Source organism: Sander lucioperca, chromosome 17 (assembly GCF_008315115.2).
Source record: "Sander lucioperca isolate FBNREF2018 chromosome 17, SLUC_FBN_1.2, whole genome shotgun sequence".
Classification (NCBI taxonomy): Eukaryota; Metazoa; Chordata; class Actinopteri; order Perciformes; family Percidae; genus Sander; species Sander lucioperca.
This window is the reverse complement of record NC_050189.1, coordinates 6,765,635-6,783,957: the sequence shown is the minus strand read 5'-3', so window position 1 is coordinate 6,783,957 and position 18,323 is coordinate 6,765,635. Positions and strand designations below refer to the sequence as shown.

Sequence of the window (18,323 nt, the reverse complement as noted above, 5' to 3'; positions counted from 1 at the left end):
GTTTCTCTGGGACAAAATGTTAATTGTGGAAGATTGCTTGTTATAGGAGCATATCGTCCTCCCTCTGCAGCGTCTAATGCCATTATTAAACTTGCTCGTCTGATATCCTCTCACGGATCCTCAGAAGTTGTAGTAATAGGTGATTTGAATCTTGAGTGGCTTACCAATGCATCTGATGTTTTAAAATATTTGTGTAATGATTTAAACCTTACGCAGCTATTCTCTGCTCCTACAAGGCCTGACCCAGGTAACCTTAAAAAAGCCACCTTATTGGATCTTATCTTAACAAAAAGGCCACATAATTTTAAATTTAGTGGGGTTCTTCCGCTCGATTTTAGTGATCTATATATATATATATATATATATATAAGATTTTATCCACATTGCCAACCTCCCCTATAGTTCCAGTGATCTGGTTTAAAGCGGAACTCTCGTCAAAATGTAACATAGGGTCTTTTTGTGAATGTACCCGAGTCAAACTTTCGTTTAAAAGTATAATTAGGACGGAAGTGCCACTTTTAAGATTGACCGTATTTTTGTTTTCGGTCAAATGGCCTTTTGAATGGGACTGCTAGGGGCACTACTCACATCAAAATCACTATTTTTAAAACACAAAGAAGGCTCAACACAACATGAAACTTTGCTCTAAGTATCAACAGGGGCTCTACACATGAACTCCAGCACTGAGAACATTGTTTGTGTACACAGAGTTTACTAAAAAGAAAGGTTTTAACAACTCACTGTAGCTGTTGGTTTTTCCGCTCGCCGCCATCTTGGCTTTTTAGTAAACTCTGTACACAAACAATGTAATCAATGCTGGAGTTCATGTGTAGAGCCCCTGGTGATACTTCTTGCAACGTTTCATGTTGTGTCGAGCCTTCTTAGGGTTTTAAAAATAGTGATTTTGATGCTATCATAGTAGTGCCCCTAGCACTCCCATTCAAAAGGCCATTTGACTGAAAACGAAAATACGGTCAATCTTAAAAGTGGCGCTTCCGTCCTAATTATGCTTTTAAACAAAAGTTTGACTCTGGTACATTCACAACAAGACCCTAGTTTGCATTTTCGCGAGAGTTACGCTTTAACTGTCAGCACATTTCATCATTTTCCCTCCCTGCTACTTTGGTATGTAACATACCAGAATACACGTTCCAGAAGAGCCAGGCTGTTCAAAGCTGAATCTGCTGCTATGGGGGATGAAGTCTGCCAACAGCAATGCATTTCTATTTCTATTTCTATATGAGATAGTCCAGCACTGCAAGAGAAATAAGCATCTTTAACTTGTGCCAGCAGACTCTGTTGCCAGCAAAGTTTGATGATCAGAGTTTGTATTCCTGCCATCAGAGAGAAACATTTGTTTCATTTTAATCTTGTACAGTAAAACAACTCTCACAGACAGAAAACACTTGAATTTTTCTTTAATCAACCACTAGATAGTCGTTCGTACAGCTGATACAACAAGCTGCTGTCAAACAGAAAAACTGTCTCCCTCCGTCTTCATCTCTCCCTTTTTATTTTAATCTCTTTCTCAGAGATCTGCACTCGTCCCTGTCTCCCTCCATCCTTCCTTTGTCACGCTGCTGACTTTTCATTCCGGTCTCTCTCTCTCTCTCTCCATTTCTGCCAGTCATCGCTGCTCATTCTCTGTCTCACTGCAGGTCTTTGTCTCATTCCTGCCATCCTCTTTCTGTCTAACCCTCTTTCTTTCACTTCACCAAACAAGCAAGTGAAAAGGATAAATTTGCAAAAAGTTCTGCTGGCAGTCTCTCTCTCTCTCTCTCTCTCTCTCTCTCTCTCTCTCTCTACAAAGCTTTGCATCCAGACACCCAGACATACACACCCAGACACATCAACAGTGTGCTAAAGTAGGGCAATGAGAATTAAGGTGAACTATATTGAGAATGTAGGTTGAAGGCTGAAACGCTGAAAGGTTTAACCCAGGGGTGTCAAACATATGGCCCGTGGGCCAGAACCAGCCCGCCAAAGGGTCTAATCAGCCCCACTGGATGACTTTGCAAAGTGTGAACATTGCAGAGAAGTAATTCATTCCCATTACAAATGTACCACTTTAATCTCAGAGAATATCCAAGTTTTTTCCCGTAAATTTGAGACTTTAATATTAGAATTTAGAGTTTTTTCCTGGAATACTACTCCTCTCTCCCGGGTCCGTAACATTATTTTTTTTCCTACAATGGCCTTAGAACGCTATCGTAGCAGAAGCAACATCAAGCTGACAAGAAACTCTGTGGCAGATAAAGTTTCGGATCTTTCTGGAGTGGTTTACTGGTTCTCAGCTCTTCCTCTGCCTGTGGATCTATTGAGAAACAAGATTATGAAACTACACTGTGGAATGCCAATCTCACACACACACACACACACACACACACACACAGACACACACACACACACACACACACACACACACACACACGTTGAGGCCATAAACACTCTCAGGACCAAATCTGTTCCCTGTCCTGAAGTAAATCATGTTAGTCTGCAGAGCTTCACTGCTGTCACACCTGGGTACCACTGCACAGTGATGTGCAGCTTTGCCTGATATCTGCATGCTGACAGTCTGCTGAGGCTGAACTGTTTGTTTTACAATTCAGCAATGTGACATGTGGATGGTATACACATGGAAATTAATGAACAAATGTAACAGGAAGCCCAGCTTTTCACTGCATGTTTGATCAAGCACTGTTGCACCTATAGTTAACGGTAACCAACAAGTACCACATACTCTGTTCACATGCACAACCCTTTGTGTCTGCAGGTTAATATGTATACATATCCCATAATTTGTTTATATCCTACAGTATATTATTGCTTTTACAGTATTGTTGCATATTGATTCTGTGCTTCCAATTCTTATTTCATTACTGCTGCAATAATCTAATTTCCACATGGAGATCAATAAGGATGCATCTCTCATGTTTCAGGGTGATGCTGTATGTGACTGCCACAGGCTTCAAAAGGAGGTGGTAAAAGTTTTTTAGTATGAACTTGCTTAAGTGTTTGAAGGCAAATTAAAATGTGTGGTTTGATATGCCAACGAGAAACAAACCTCACTTTGTCTCCGAGGGAGTAGTGGCTTAAGCTCACATCAACAAGTGCTACTGTTTTTTAAAGATTATTTTTTGGGCATTTTCGGCCTTTACTTTGACAGGACAGCTGAAGACATGAAAGGGGAGAGAGAGGGGGAAATGACATGCAGCAAAGGGCGAGTCAAACCTGGGCTCGCTGTGTCAAGGAGTAAACCTCTATATATGGATCAGGGTTACCCTAACCCTACTGTACATTTCTAAGCACATCCACTCTCCTGCAATTAATTTGAACATCAGATTTATTTTGGGTGTCTGTTGCTACGTCTGTTGGACAAAACGCAGTCAGAGAGAGAGAGAGAGAGAGAGAGAGAGAGAGAGAGAGAGAGAGAGAGAGAGAAAATGAGCGACAAATGCCTAGAGAGAAAGGAGGCTCAACATCAGCCACCATGGGGACCCAGAGAGAAGCCAAAGCTCCTCTTGTCTACTCTCTGAGCCAAGCCCCCCCTTAAATCCCCTGTGCTGCTTCCCATGGCATTGGATGGGCATATGTGGATCACCTTGGCTCTCCAAAAAGAGCACACAAATGAAAGAGCATCTCAGAAAAGCTTGTTTTCTCTCGCTGTCTCTCAGCAGATCACTTTGGCCTCTTGTCTCCTCAAATCCTCTGTCGGCCTACACTCAGCAGCTCAGCTCAGTTTTTCTTTTCATTTTCAGGCCGCCTATTATTTCCTCCATCATGACCTCAACTCCACTCAGACATCCAGTCTCTCTGTCTGTCCTGAAAGATGAGAGGGCTCTTTGACAAAGGTTATTCGCGAAACGAACAGGTGACCCATTGCTTCCTTAATTATATTTACGGCTGCAGGTATATTAGATTGTGAGTTTTACTCATTATTATTTACTAATAATATAATTCATCATTCAGGGCAGGTTGGGCATCGTTTGGATTTTAACGATTCTGATTCCAATTGCGATTCTTCCTTTCGATTCCGGTTCTTATCGATTCTCGATTCCGATTCTTGGAGGTGGAGTTGAAACGGGTCACATGCTTATTTCACAAATAAGAGGAAAGTTTTATTTTGATTCAATAGTGGGTTGCACTTTTACAGAGCTTTTTCAACGTAAAATAAAGCCACACTAGAGCGCCGCTTACTGTGCTCCATGGCTGCAACACAACAAGCGCCTGGCTGCTAATGAAACCAAAACTTGCGCATGTTAAATTTGGAACCCATGATCAGATTTGAAACCAAATCCTCCAAACGATTCCAAACGATTCCAATAAAGAAACGATTCCACTGGAATCGTAATTTTTGAAACGATTCCAAGTAGGAATCGGTTCTCGATGCCCAACCCTAGTGCTAACGTTAGCAAGCTAGGCTTCCGCTTTCCAAGGGGAAAACAAACAACTGTACAATGGTTCCTCCCAAATGTTGAATGTTGTGAAGAGGCAGTACATTTAAATTGCTAACGGTATTCGCTAATTGGGAAAAACACTGCACCGAGGACCGCTCGTCTCAGACCAATGCCAACCGTTGCCATGGGGAGCAAGCACCTAGAGGCCTGAAGTTTAGACACTTTGTCCACCAATATTTCCAAAAACGAGTTCATTTACTTGTGCATAATAGCTGCAGTATCATCAAAGTTATATATATATATATATATTTCCTGACACAAAAACAATTTACAATTTACAATTTACAATTTAAATTTTGGTTCAACTTAAAGCAATAAACAACAAACATTTTGTGTTTACAGCTTTTCAAATGTGATGATTTGCACATTTTCTCTGTTTTAAGTCATCGTAAATTCATTATCTTTGAGTTTTGGACTGTTGGTTTGACAACACAAGCCATCTAAATACGTCACCTTTGACACAAGGAACTTGTAGAGGGCATTTTTCAGTATGTTTGGATGTTTTAAAGACAATTAAAGAGTCACACAATAATCAAACTGTAATACTATTCAGTAATGTCAATTATTTCTTAATGGCAACCATGTGCAGCACAATCACAAACCTTCAGGAAATTGAATGCACAGAACAGAAGAACAAATAAGTCTGGATGATAAAGAACTAGCATGTGCTTCTTGTTTTCTGCCCTGTTCTCTCTATTTATCCATGTTATTCAAATTCTCTCTCCTTCAGTGACGTTCGCCCCTTATCTCATGGCGGCCGAAGATAGAATTTTAGTTTGTTCGCTCAATAGCTATGAGAGAGTATCAGTGAAGCAAAACCAGTAATTGCCCTGCCTAATTGTTGTGAATGTACAAAAGACAGGGGTTCATTTTGTTCAGGTCAGATCTGTGAGAGCTTATTCAGCTACAGGTACAAAAAGGAAAGACCTGAAAGGGGCTCAGACGGTTGAATTGATTGTTTCGATTCAGGTTATAGGCCAACAGATGAGCACATGACCACAGATCCATGCAGTCACGCACACACAAACACTAATTGACCTTCACACTATAGGGTATATTGATATGTTGGAGCCACTGGCTGAGAGCTGACAGAGATAAATGGCTCGGTGTGCTGATTGCAGCTGCAGCCAAACAAAAAACAGCCTTTTCTTCTCAGCTTTAATAAAACATAAGAACCTGCATGACATTCAGTATCTTCAGTACGGTGCTCCATCTCCATTGGTTTCTTATATGTATATATTTAGAGCATAAAGTTTAATTTAGCAAGCACTATCTGCACTTTCTTAATTATATTTAAAACTGTTATCCTGCTTCATTAAAACATTATTAGAAGAGTTACTCCATTATTGCACAAGCTGATGCTGAAACATTACTAAAAGATGTCAAAACTATTGCCGTTATGGGCTCAAATATGAACAGCAAATGAGGGGGGAATACAGTGTTGGTGGTCGATTATGCAGATAAATGAAATATGTTTAACTGAATATTAGATTAGATGTCCAGACTCAAAGGCTACATGGACACTAACTATCTCCTCCTCACTGCTACAGAGTCTGACTGATACCGAGCTCAGAGCAGATAAAAATGAAGCCATGTGGAGAAAATAATTATGAGCTAATATTACAACAACAATCAAAGTGCTTTGATTGCTGTTGAGTTAGGCTAATTGCTTAAGTTGTGTGTGTATTAGAAACATGGTTCCTCTGGGTGTGCTCATATCCAGGAACAAAATAGGTTATATTGCAGCTGCATTGTTACCAGCTGCTGTTTGTGTGCAGTACAACCAACACATGAAATATTATTAATCTACTGAAAGTCGTGTCAATATCCTGAGCGGAGCTCTTCCTGATTAGGACTCAAATGTTCCGTTTTAGGAACCATCATCGATTTAGTTTTAAACTGGTCACACAGTGTTTTAGTGTCTTCTAATATTGTTAGACAAACAAATTCACACATTTTAAAATTTCTACTGATTCGCAACTAATTACTTCTTTTTTTATCTTTCTTGATTAATCATTTCGGTATATAAAATGTGCAAGGTGACGTTTTCAAATTGCTTGTTTTGTCAGACCAACAGTCAAAAACCCAAAAGATATTCAATTAACAAAAATATACAAAAAAAGCAGCACAACCTCACATTTGAGAAGCTGTCACTAAGAAATGTTTGACATTTTTTGGTTGAAAAATGATGAAAATTGAAAAGATTTAACATTTGATCCCTCATCAATGACAATGATTGATAATAAAAAAAAACTGATCTACACACAACCAGTTTCAACAAGCCCATTCAAATTAGATAGGCTACCAAAATACGTCATTTGCAATTTCCCTTTAGAACGACATAGAAGCGTTTACGTACTTGGAGAAACATTGTAGCTTGGCTTAAAATGACTACTTCTTTTAAGTTAGTCTTCATGGTTAACAATAATAACCACTTGGTTATGGTTAGGGAATAACCATGGCCACGTTAAAAGAAACCAACGTTGAATGTTGGAATGAAACAGCAAGGGAACAGTTAACTCCCATGTTAAATCTTGATGTTTTGTTGTCCCATCCATCCACCCCGACTACCCCTACCCGAACTGTGTCTCTTTATAATAAAGTTACACCACTTCTGTACTATGTCATAATTCCTACATCACTTTAACATAAACACATGTTGTTTTTGCGGCATTTGCTGCAACAACTGAAGTTTTTCTTGGGAGGGCAGTCTATAGGTTTCGGGAAGCGGTTTTCCTGTTGTTCCATATTTATCCATTGCTAGCCTACAGACTTATTTTTTCCAGTGGACCTCCATCATAGCGGCAGGCCCTGTTGCTAGGATATCTGTGACACAACTCTGTATACTGTAAATACACTTCACATCATGGATATTGTGCGTACCAGCGAGGGTCAAACGTTACCCCGGCGGACATGTTTTTGCTGTTTGTTTTCTGCCGAGCTCAGCTCTTCCTCTGCCTGTGGATGTATTGAGAAACAAGATTATGAAACTGCACTGTGGAATGTCAATAGCGCGCGTGCACGCACGCACACACACACACACACACACACACACACACACACACACACACAGTGTACTGTCGCGTCTGACAGCACCAGACTGGATGCACATTTGCACGCATTTAGGTTGCTTTAATTCAAAATTAAAAGTCACAGAGTGTGCCCCACACGATTCACTCTGTAGCAAAAAAATAAAATAAAAACAAAATATAGAAAAAAAGATACTTCTGCACACGGTACTCCACACATCCAACCTGAGAAATATGAATGGAGTTTGGGCAGAGTGTTTGTCTATAAATAGGGTGTTGTACAGGCCTGTGGGAACAGACAGGGCATTGTGGTGCCTGGCCTATCTGTATCTGGCCTCTAGCCATTGGGCAAAGGACTGAGCAGCCCCCCCGCAAAAACACACACACACACACACCTAGATGCTAGTGTATAAAGAATACTGCTGTAATCTCATCCACCTACACAGTATAAAATCCATACGCTCTGACCCAGATGCTGTTATGCTCCAGTACACCAACACAAAATATAAAAACCCAGACTAATATGCACTAGACACTACAACTGGCCAAGACAATAACAATTCAGATGAAAACACAAAAATGTTTCTCACAAGATCAGGATTTATTCAGACTAGACTGATCTCAGACACCTACGCAGTGTGCAACATTATTCCGCACTGCCTCAGCCATCAGCTAATGTGCTCCTCTTCACTGTACAGTAAAAATACAAGTTAATGCTACAAAAATCTGCACTAGTGTACACCACTGCCAAAGAGTCATATCAAAATAACTGACTCAGATATCTTCAGTTACACAGGCAATGTAGAAAGCAATCTCATTTAGAGGATTTCTGGACTGTCAAAATAATAATTTATGAACAATTAATAACAAAACTCAATTAAAACAGCTTTTCTTTATGTGGTTTGGCTGTTGATTGTGGTCCACAATGCTATGTCATGTGCTGGTGGACACACTGATTTCTTTTTATAAGCTAAACAAACCTGAGTAGAATCCCCTGAACACAAGCAAAAGTGCAGGTCTGAGTGGGAAACAACATTTCAGCAGTGCTCGGTGTGCTGTGGTTCTTATCCAAATGATTGATTTTTCAGAAGCCCGTGAGCACAAATTTCAGTGTTTGTTTTGCTTTCTCAATGGTGTCTCGTGTCACATTGGCCAGGTTTTAACACACTGAGCTGAATCTACTGTCAACAGAGAAGAATCAATGTTTCTGTTGGTGCCAACAGGGGGAAGTGCAACATTAGACAATGTTAGTTACAGTAGCTGCACTCAGATGGGCCACACAGGACACAGCTGGCACATGTAAATAAAAGCCAGGAGGGATTTTTCTTCATATTCACAACTCATCAGTGCATTTAAATATATCTAGATTAGACTTTTTATTACAATTTATATTGAATTTAAGGCTCACACTCAAAGTTATTTTTAATGTCCCAGGTGATGTCTTCATATGGAATGTTTGGTCAGACCAACAGTCCAAAACTCAAATATATATTAAGTTTACTATAAATTTATGACCAAGAAAAGCAGCAAATAATAATATTTGAAAAGCTTGAACCAGTGAATATTTGTCAAAAGTACATCTGAGGTAATAATTGTCTCAGTTCCACTCTAAAGATGAGATTCCTGCAAGTTTTTAATTCGAACAGATGGTATGCAGAAACAAAGATATGTTTGTGTATCTATGGAGTTATAATAGTGTGAATAAAATAATAAAACAGGTGCTGCGGAAAGATTTAAAGCTGCATTCGTAGATCTTTTTGGCCACTTGGGCAACACAACAAGCTGAAAACAGAATAATATCAAAGTTGTTATGGTGAATGTGTTAGCAAACAGTTGTCTATTTACACAACGAGCAAACAAAGCTTCAATAGCATTCATATAGAGTCATGTTTTTGGTAACTTGATGATGGCAAGTCCAATATTCACTCTCCTTGTAGCTCTGTTTTGGTCTCTACCAACTTCTTGGAAAAATATCTTCTTTTTAGCTGCTAAATGCTCTACCGTGTTTACCAGATAGTCGCTAGCTTTGTTCGATGCTGGACAGGGAACATACAGTGGGCTATCTGGGACATTTTCAACAAAATCAGCTGTTGATTAGAGCAAAGTTTCTGGGCCAGGAAACGAAACAAAACAAGCTAAAAGAAGTTAAAGGACCCCACTGATCTGAGGGGAATTATATTGTCATATTCGAAATAATATTGGTGTGCATTGGTGTGTAAACGTACTCAATGTTCATGCTTGGTGAAATGGCAAACTAATTCAAGTGGCTATCAGCTCTTCTCTGGTATAAATGAACAGTGATACTCAAACTGAGAAGTAAACAAAACGAACTTTTAAAGAGGCAATTACACCCACAGACATAAACATCAGCTCTGTGGCATCATCAGCACTGAAACACCTTCACACCCGATAACAGAGTCCACTTACTACAACAATACTTCACATTAAATCAGTGGCTTGGCGGCGCAGCTGCACTGAGACGCAGCGCTCATGTCACAACACCGACAGGTCTGTATGAACCCAACAGCTGGTGTGCACTTAGAGAGGAGATCATTTTAGCGTCAACACCTAAACATAAGGACAAGGACTATTTCTGAGCAGTCGGGATGACAACAGCTCTTCAGTTCCCTGTTATTCCGGGACCTGAATCCCCCTCCAATTATAGCTGTTTACTGGCCTAGTTTGCTGCACATGCACACAATAATCTATAATGTTCAGCAGTGTTATCTGTGTCTTCTATTTCATAGAAGCTATCAGACTTTAGAGCCATGCAATCTAAGCTGATATAAGATGAAGAAAGGTCAATTTATCATTGTAGCTCATTTCGAGTCAGGAAATTAACTCAATCGGTCAATATTTTCGTATTATAAATCTGTTTTATTGTCAAAACCTGGATTGTTACTACAAGTAATGACTTGTAATCTTTAGGTAAGTGGTGTCAATTTTGGAATGAACTCTCCAGATGTGAGTCCACTTCTCCAAAACTGAAGGTCAGAAATAAACTATGATTTGAACTTTAATACCTCAACACTGTACAAACCTTGAGCACACTAACAGGTCAAGCATATCTGCAGTCAACACTGATGGATTAGCCAACACTGTGGGAGTAAATGTTAATATTGATAGAGTCAACAGGCAAGGTGACAGTCTGAATACGCCTGAGTAGATGTCCCCCGCATATCAACAGCCAAGGAAGTGAATTTGTGCTGCAGCAGATGGAGCAAATATGCAATTGCAATGTTTAATATTTACTAGAGATGTTCCGATATATTATAATATTATATTTTTAACAGCTAACCCTGTACGGATGTAATATGATTGTTATCTATGTTGTGTGGCCTGCCTTAGGTTAAACCCTTTGTGAAACATGAACAAATACATACAGTGAATAAATGCCATATAATAATAGAATTTTCTTTTATTATCTAGTTTGACACTCAGTCGGAACGGAAAAAGAACATTAACAAACTACTTCAAAGAAGATTTTCTTCGGGGCTAAATTATGTGGTATTGGATCATTGCATAGACTTGCGTACTTGCCGACACCGATACCAGCATTTTAGGATGTATCAGAGGCTTTTTTCCCCCCTGATATTGGTATTGGTATCAGACAACTCTAATAATTACAGCACTTATGGTATAAGTTATCTTATTTTTTTATCAGCTACAGTTGCAATTTCCTTCACTCTTTACTTTTGTCACAGATAATAATGTTTTGGAAACCCAGAGGATTTTTGAGTCGACTGCCTGGAGTGCAAAAGGTCAAACTGTCACTGACAATCCAAATGAACACAGCAGCCGATGTCTAATGATGGTACAACTAGTCTGTAATAAGGTCAGTTTGGTCAATAGCCACCATAGCAACAAGTTCAATGGGGCAGAGACAAAGAAATATGGGGTTAACAAACATGACCATCAAGTCATCATTTGTGGATGTTCCTGTCTTGTCAGTGGGTTCAGAAATGTTTGCAAACTTCATCGGAGGAGACTGAACCGCCACAGTTTAATGATGTCAACAAGTTGATCTTGGATTATTAGTCTGGCCAGAACACAAACACTTGGGGATGTTGCATCAGACCACAGGGCAACTGATCCAGCTGAACAGTTTATTTTTTGCTCCAGAAACGCCACAAATCACTGCTGTGACATGTTGACAGCCCGGCTTATTTAAAGTAACTACAACCTGGGTCTGCTGGAAGATCATTAGATTCACACACTGGATGTAGACCTCATCCATCAGCCCAAACATGTATCTTAACAACTGTTTGGCTCTTGTGCTGTGCTTTAAAATGAGTGGATGTAAAGAAATATTGCTTTTTCAGTGCATTTTCCCATGAACACGATAATGTGTGGCAGTATAATAATGTTCAACTGCCTCACCCTATTGCCATTTTACTGCATTTGAAATTATATTTTAAATATAGTAAAATAACTATTGTCCTGGGTTGAATGTTTGATGATTCTATTGCCTTTTTATTAAATTGTTTGCTTATTTGATAAATAATTTAATACAATAACAATAAAACTGCTTTTTGAGTCTGATAAACAGGACGTAACACCAACAGTATTAAATCCACAATAATGTGAAACAAGCAGCATTCAGTGTAATATTTACTTCAAGAACATTACTAAATTCATATAAAGAACAGGCGTGTTACACAATATTGGTTCTGCTGCAGCTCAACATCTGGGGAGCCTAATCACATTAATATAAAAAAAAAAGCCCAGCAGAACAATTTGTTCTCCTGACCTCTATAAATACCCCATGATTTGTTATGTAGGACACTGAAGCAGATCAGAGGGAAGGCCGTTGAAGTCTACAAACATGTCTTCCCACAACACGATCAGCACACACAAAAAAAAAGACAAAATAGACAGTAAAGATGTGTTTGTAGCCGAGTGTTAACCAGAAGGGAATTCAAATAACCATTAAGTAAAAGGAGTATTACTAAAATTATGTTAAAATATCTATTCAAAGTAATTAAATCCTGCAATCATAGATGTACTTGAACGTAAACCACAATGCAGAAAAATGCACTTACGTTTATAAGTCAAAATGGCCATTAAGAGTGTTAAATTACAGAGGTGCAGGAAGATATTTTCGGCAGGAGGTGCTGGGGTGCTGGGGGGGGTCCACGGTCCACGTAGAGTTTAAAGATACTATGTTACACAGGCTCTGTATTCTGCAGACCACTCTACTTGTCTCCTTTTAAAAACTCCCCTCCATGAAGTACAGCTGAGCTGACGGTGCGTACAAACTATATCCCAACATAGGGTCTACTGCACAGCGAACTCCAAAAACCAGTGATGAAAAAAGTAGGCCTATCTAAATATCTGTGTGAATGCGTGCATATAAACTAAAATGTTATTTATATACAGTTGTGCAATCAATGTAAATTGTATAGTATTAGCAATAATATCATATATCATAGCATAATCAAAATGTCTGTTAAAACAAGGAGCTTGACGCACCAGCATCAGTTTTCTATGACAATGTATGTTTATTTTAAAACAACCACAAGTAGATTAAGTGTTCATAAACCGCATAAAGGCCAAAAAAAGGCCTAAGTGCCACAAAGTAACAGACTATGCAAAATCTTTCTTTTCCAATATGTGACAAATTCTAAAAAGTTACAAACTATTTATTTCTTTATAATAGGCATACATAAATTACAATCATACTAGGCTAGATATAGGCTACCATCTGGGCCTGCACGGCGGCAAGAAAAAGACGCAGACGCACCGTGTCTCTACCTTACGATGATTTTGGTACACAAAACGTAGATTTGCGCTCTGGAGTTCGGCTGATAAACTCTGTCATGAGACCCTGAATATCCAGATCATCCAAAATGTTATTGTCATCGCAGTTTTAAAGCTTCACCACTTCCCGCGCCTATGTTAAATTATGAATTTGTTTTAATGTTGTAACTGGTCCTTGTGGTGCTATATTAATCCATAAAGAGCAGGGTCGTTTAGACTAGCACTTATGTTACTTTTGCATAGTGGTATCTTGCTGTGCATATAGTTCTGCTTTTATCTGCTGAGGTTTTGAGATATCAGCCTCTGAGATTTCTGCATCCATCCCAGATGCAATAGGGGTGAATAGAATGTTTGTGCTGCAGAGAGCTTGGCATGATAAATTAAGAGTTTACATGTAGGAATTACTTTCTCCAAAGGAATAGTCCCAAAAAACTGTCCACAGTGAGTAAGCATGGCAGTTTTTGAAAAGACACACTGCTTTAAATATCATTCTTCAGTGCATTCAGCAGCACAAATTAAATTGCATTCGTCCCAATTGCAAGGCATACATCTCAGAGGCAGATATCTAGCAGATAAAACCAAAACTCTGTGCACGTGTGAAGTGAAATCTGAGTGAGCTGACCCTTTAATCTCCTACTAAAAACTATTTTTCAGTAGATAAGTTTTTCATTGTGTGGTCAACCATTTTGGTACTATACTAAAATTTTGGTTGAAATAAACAGCCGCAAAATTATGGACACAGGGCTGCTGGTAACACCACACCCACCAGCAACTCCAACATAGAAAGACAAACAGCACACTTGTGTGTGTGTGTGTGTGTGTGTGTGTGTGTGTGTGTGTGTGTGTGTGTGTGGCTGCATTTCTATATCTCAGCACAGACTATAATTTCTGACATAGCTCTTCGAGAGCCTTTGCGCGCGTGCGTTCTCGTGCGCATGCATTTCTACATCTTAATGCACAATCCACCAGTGTGCGCGCGCGTTATCAGCAGGGGCTCCACTTCACTCAAAGAGCAGTGAGCGAGCGAGTCTCCAAATGCGGTATGACTCACAGAATCTGCGCGCGAGCTTTGCTTGAGAGCGTGCGTGCAGGTTGCAGCATAGTGAAAACCATAGCTGTGTGTAGACCTGTAGACAGAGGTGTGTGTGTGTGTGTGTGTGTGTGTGTGTGTGTGTGTGTGTGTGTGTGCGCGCGCGTGCGTGCGTCCTTGGTCTGGCACGACACACTGAAGCAAAACATTTCCCCTCGCGCGCCAGGATATAAGATATTCCATAAGGGAGACTCTTACGAAACAGATGTTTTCTTATTTATTTTTTATTTTTTCTTTTGTTTTTGAGCCAGCAAAGGGCCAGTGGGACGCACACACAAGGGACACACCTCCATTTGACATTGACACACTTTATATCCCCTTCTCTGGCGCGGTAAGAGCCGCAGCACCCCTCTCGCCCCCCGAACAGCCTCTTAGAAAGAGACAAAAACAACCTTTCTATCAAGATAATATAGCGTATTTAACCATGAAATCGCCACTGCTGCAGATCTGTAGGGACAAACACCACAAAGGAAGAGCACGATGATATTGTTGGCTGAAAGATGGAGGGATGGATGGAGGGGGAAGAGGGGGCCAGGTTCATATACGATTCAAGTTCACACGAGAATGCACATATTGCCCTATATTCTGTCTGTAGGAAACCCAGCATGCATTGAGCTGCCATGCCTGGCTCGGTTATTTTAGACAAAGAGCCGCTGGCTTTGCCACATGTGCACGTCAATAACACGCACTCTGTCTATCACACTACACTCCCAAGCTCCCATACATGCACATTTTTTTTTTAATTGTCTTTTTTTTCAATTGGTGCTTGCAAATACATATTTAAATATTAACATCTTGCAAAGTTGGCTGTTTTTTTTTTTTCGATAGGCGGATCGAGCAGCGTGTTTCTGGATTCAATCAAGATTGGGGGGGGGGGAGGCACTGATTTCTTTGACATCGGTTTGCATAATGCAATATTAAACAGTTGGGTCTACGTCGCACAAAAGAAGTCCCCCGAGAAAAAACCTATTTCATTTTCTCGTTTTATTGCCTTGTTACACGACTGTTGAATGAACAATGACAAATCTGCACAGACTACTCCCTCCACTTTCTCCCTGGAGAACATAAAGAGGTTCTTTTTTTTTTAAAAGCACAGAAAAATGACGGGGTAAACTCACCTTTTAATCAGCAGATGGGGAACAAAAAAAAGTCTTCACACAAAAGCCAAGTCTCGTTCTCCACTTGCACAATGCCTCGCTCTCTTTCCAACCTGTTCCTCTAGTCTTCTGTTATTTCACTTTTTCCTTCACCTCCTTTATTTTCCGCTGCGCCTTCTTCCTCGGTTTCCCCCAGAGTTGTTTATTTCTCCTTTCTCCAGCAGGAGGAACATTCAGCACACAGGAAGAAGAAAAAAAAATATGGTGTAAGTACCCGATGCGTATGGAGCGGTCAGTCAAAATTCAAGATGTGTAGCGATGTTTTTAGGGGTGTTGAAAAAGTTATCTGCAAATAAATCGACAAGAAATAGGCCTACGAGTAAACTGTTTCATTCATTAATCCAAATAAGTGAAGGGTTGTATTTGAGGCAATTTCTGACAGCTCCGGGTTGGACCATACTAAATGCTGACGCGATATTGAGAGAAAATAGCGTGTTTATCTTTCTTACTCCCCCTCCATCTATGCTTCACATTGGTACAGTCCACCCTTGTTGAGCTCGTGGAACTGAGCCGAACGCGTGAGTAGGCTATTCCCGTCTGGGACCGAGTCAGCATGTAAATAAACACACCTGGAGTCAAAACGTGGTCATGAAGCATAAAAAAGTTTCGACTTCAAGGAGTTTGACAATGAGACCTCCATCTTGAAGATGCGTGGCGGTCCAAACCTTGGCTCGGAGTCTCCTCCAGAGGCTCACTGGAGGGAGTTGTAGTTCTCCATGTCCCCTGGAGGAATCGAGTTTTATTTTTTTTTTTACAGTCAATTGTTTTCAGTCTGCACTTTTCTAACTGAGAAATGCCTAAGAAATGGCTTTTCCAGTATACGTCATTAACTTTTTTGCTCCATGTGGAGAAAGCCGGTAGAAAACAAGACAATACAATTGAATAACATGTGATACATGATGTACAATGTCTACATTTATACCATACTGTACATTGACTACAATGTGTGAGTGAATTAATTTAATTAGTGTTGTTAGCATGGACTGATTAATGTATACAATTAGCTATTGGACCCTTATTATTGATTTCCCCCCCCCCCCCCCAACTCCCACTCTGTGCACTGAATGTACCATGTCGCCTATAAATTCCCATTACGTTCAGTGCAAACAGCGGACCACACATGGCACGTTTGACGTCCAACTTGATCTCCCACTTTGGGAAAAGTCAAAAAGTTGAAATTTGAGCCTGGGTACTTACAGTCTGACTGCTTACTTAAACGTGGATTATGATAAAAAAAAATAAAAAAAAGTTTACATACAGATAGCTTAAGGTAACTAGCTAATTAAGGTAGCCTTCATATAAATATTGGGGTATAAATATTTTCTATAAACACAGAACAAGAGTTTATTCTCCTTTTGCATTATTCTGTTTTCTATGCTGGGATACATAATAAGTTATACGGAAGCAGAGGGAAAAATAAACATGACACGTATCCTGGTGAAAACTGTACTGCACTGTACTCCAAACCCAGAGCAGAGCTGCTGAGAAGCAGCTCATCACTCATCAGCTCTGTGGTTATGCAAGTCTCCCCAAGTGACACACAGTATAGACTCTCATTTGTATTACCATTGGACGACAAAACGGCTTCCTGTATGTGCTTCTCAACTGCATTTAGAACAGAAAACCAACAATATGAGTGACATATTTCTTTTAGGGATTTATAACAAAGCATGCACTTAATCCTACCAAACATTACTATTTAAAGTATCAGAATTCTTGCAGGAAAGCTGTCTAAATGCTACAGCTAATAATGGCTTTCCAAGTTTTCCAGCCAGCAAACAATTTTCTGTGGAAAAGAATCCACTTTTTGCAGGGGTCACATTTGAAATTAAACTCACTCAATATGTTATCTGCATCATTGCTGGCGGTTGAAAATCTCTCTGGGGTCCTGACTTAACCACCTTACATAATGGTCCTCTGGTCAGTACCTCTGTCATTCTGTGGTGAGCCAGATATTTCTCCACTCGAGCACACTGCCGCGCATTTAAACTATGTCATGAATTCAGTCCAAATCAACACATACTGTATACACGGATGCCCTCACGCTTCACTGGATTAAAACAGATTTACTGTTATTTATGCTTGAACCCTTCAGTAGAAAGTAAGAGATCAATGGTTAAAAAAAAACAACTCTTTCTGTTCATCTGCCTCCAGTGAAAGTTTCATTATTTGCTCCATTGAAAGCAGAAAAAGCACGTGCAGAGAGACTTGTACACATGCACTGCAGCAACTGCTTCAACAGTTGCAGTTTCATGCATATCAGCAGCCTGGCTGGATTAAAGGGCTTTCAGCAGATGACGTAACACACCCGTTGGTGGCCATTCTGGAGGTCCAACATAAGCTGTGAATGTCTGATTGCTGTCATGGACAAGACATGACTCATCATCCTCAACATTTATTGTAGGCGTAGATGATTTCGCTGATGATTTTAACAGGAAAGCAATCACAGATATCAAATCAGTTTGTTAGCTACATGTAGCTCCCGTTATCATAGCAACATGGTTTTAGTATTTTTTACACACTACTTTATGTCTAGGAATCCCCAGATACGTATATTATTATGTATTATGAACTATCATGAACTATGTTGCTTTTCTTTATAACAAATAACCTATATAGTTAGCTATCTATGTAGCTTTAGCTTTATCAAAACAGCAAACTATGTCCAAGTTGTGCAAACATTCAAATTCAGACAGTGATTTAAGAGTATTCATCAAGACTGGATAACATGACAAAATCAAGGGCAGTATTGTTTGCACAACTGTACACCCTTGATGATGTAGAACTGTGACATCATTGTTTGATGTGGTTTTAGTTAACAGGCTCCAAC

The 18,323-nt window shown here is 39.7% G+C and overlaps 1 protein-coding gene across 1 annotated transcript in view; it reads right to left on the bottom strand.

Moving 5' to 3' along the window:
• Window positions 1-15,699, bottom strand: part of ndrg2 (NDRG family member 2) — a 33,771-nt gene extending 18,072 nt beyond the window's left edge. Inside the window, exon 1 of the mRNA XM_031304418.2 lies at window positions 15,455-15,699. The gene's annotated coding sequence lies outside the window, so the exon portion shown is untranslated. The remainder of the gene's footprint in view (window positions 1-15,454) is intronic.
• Between the last annotated feature and the right edge of the window lie 2,624 nt (window positions 15,700-18,323).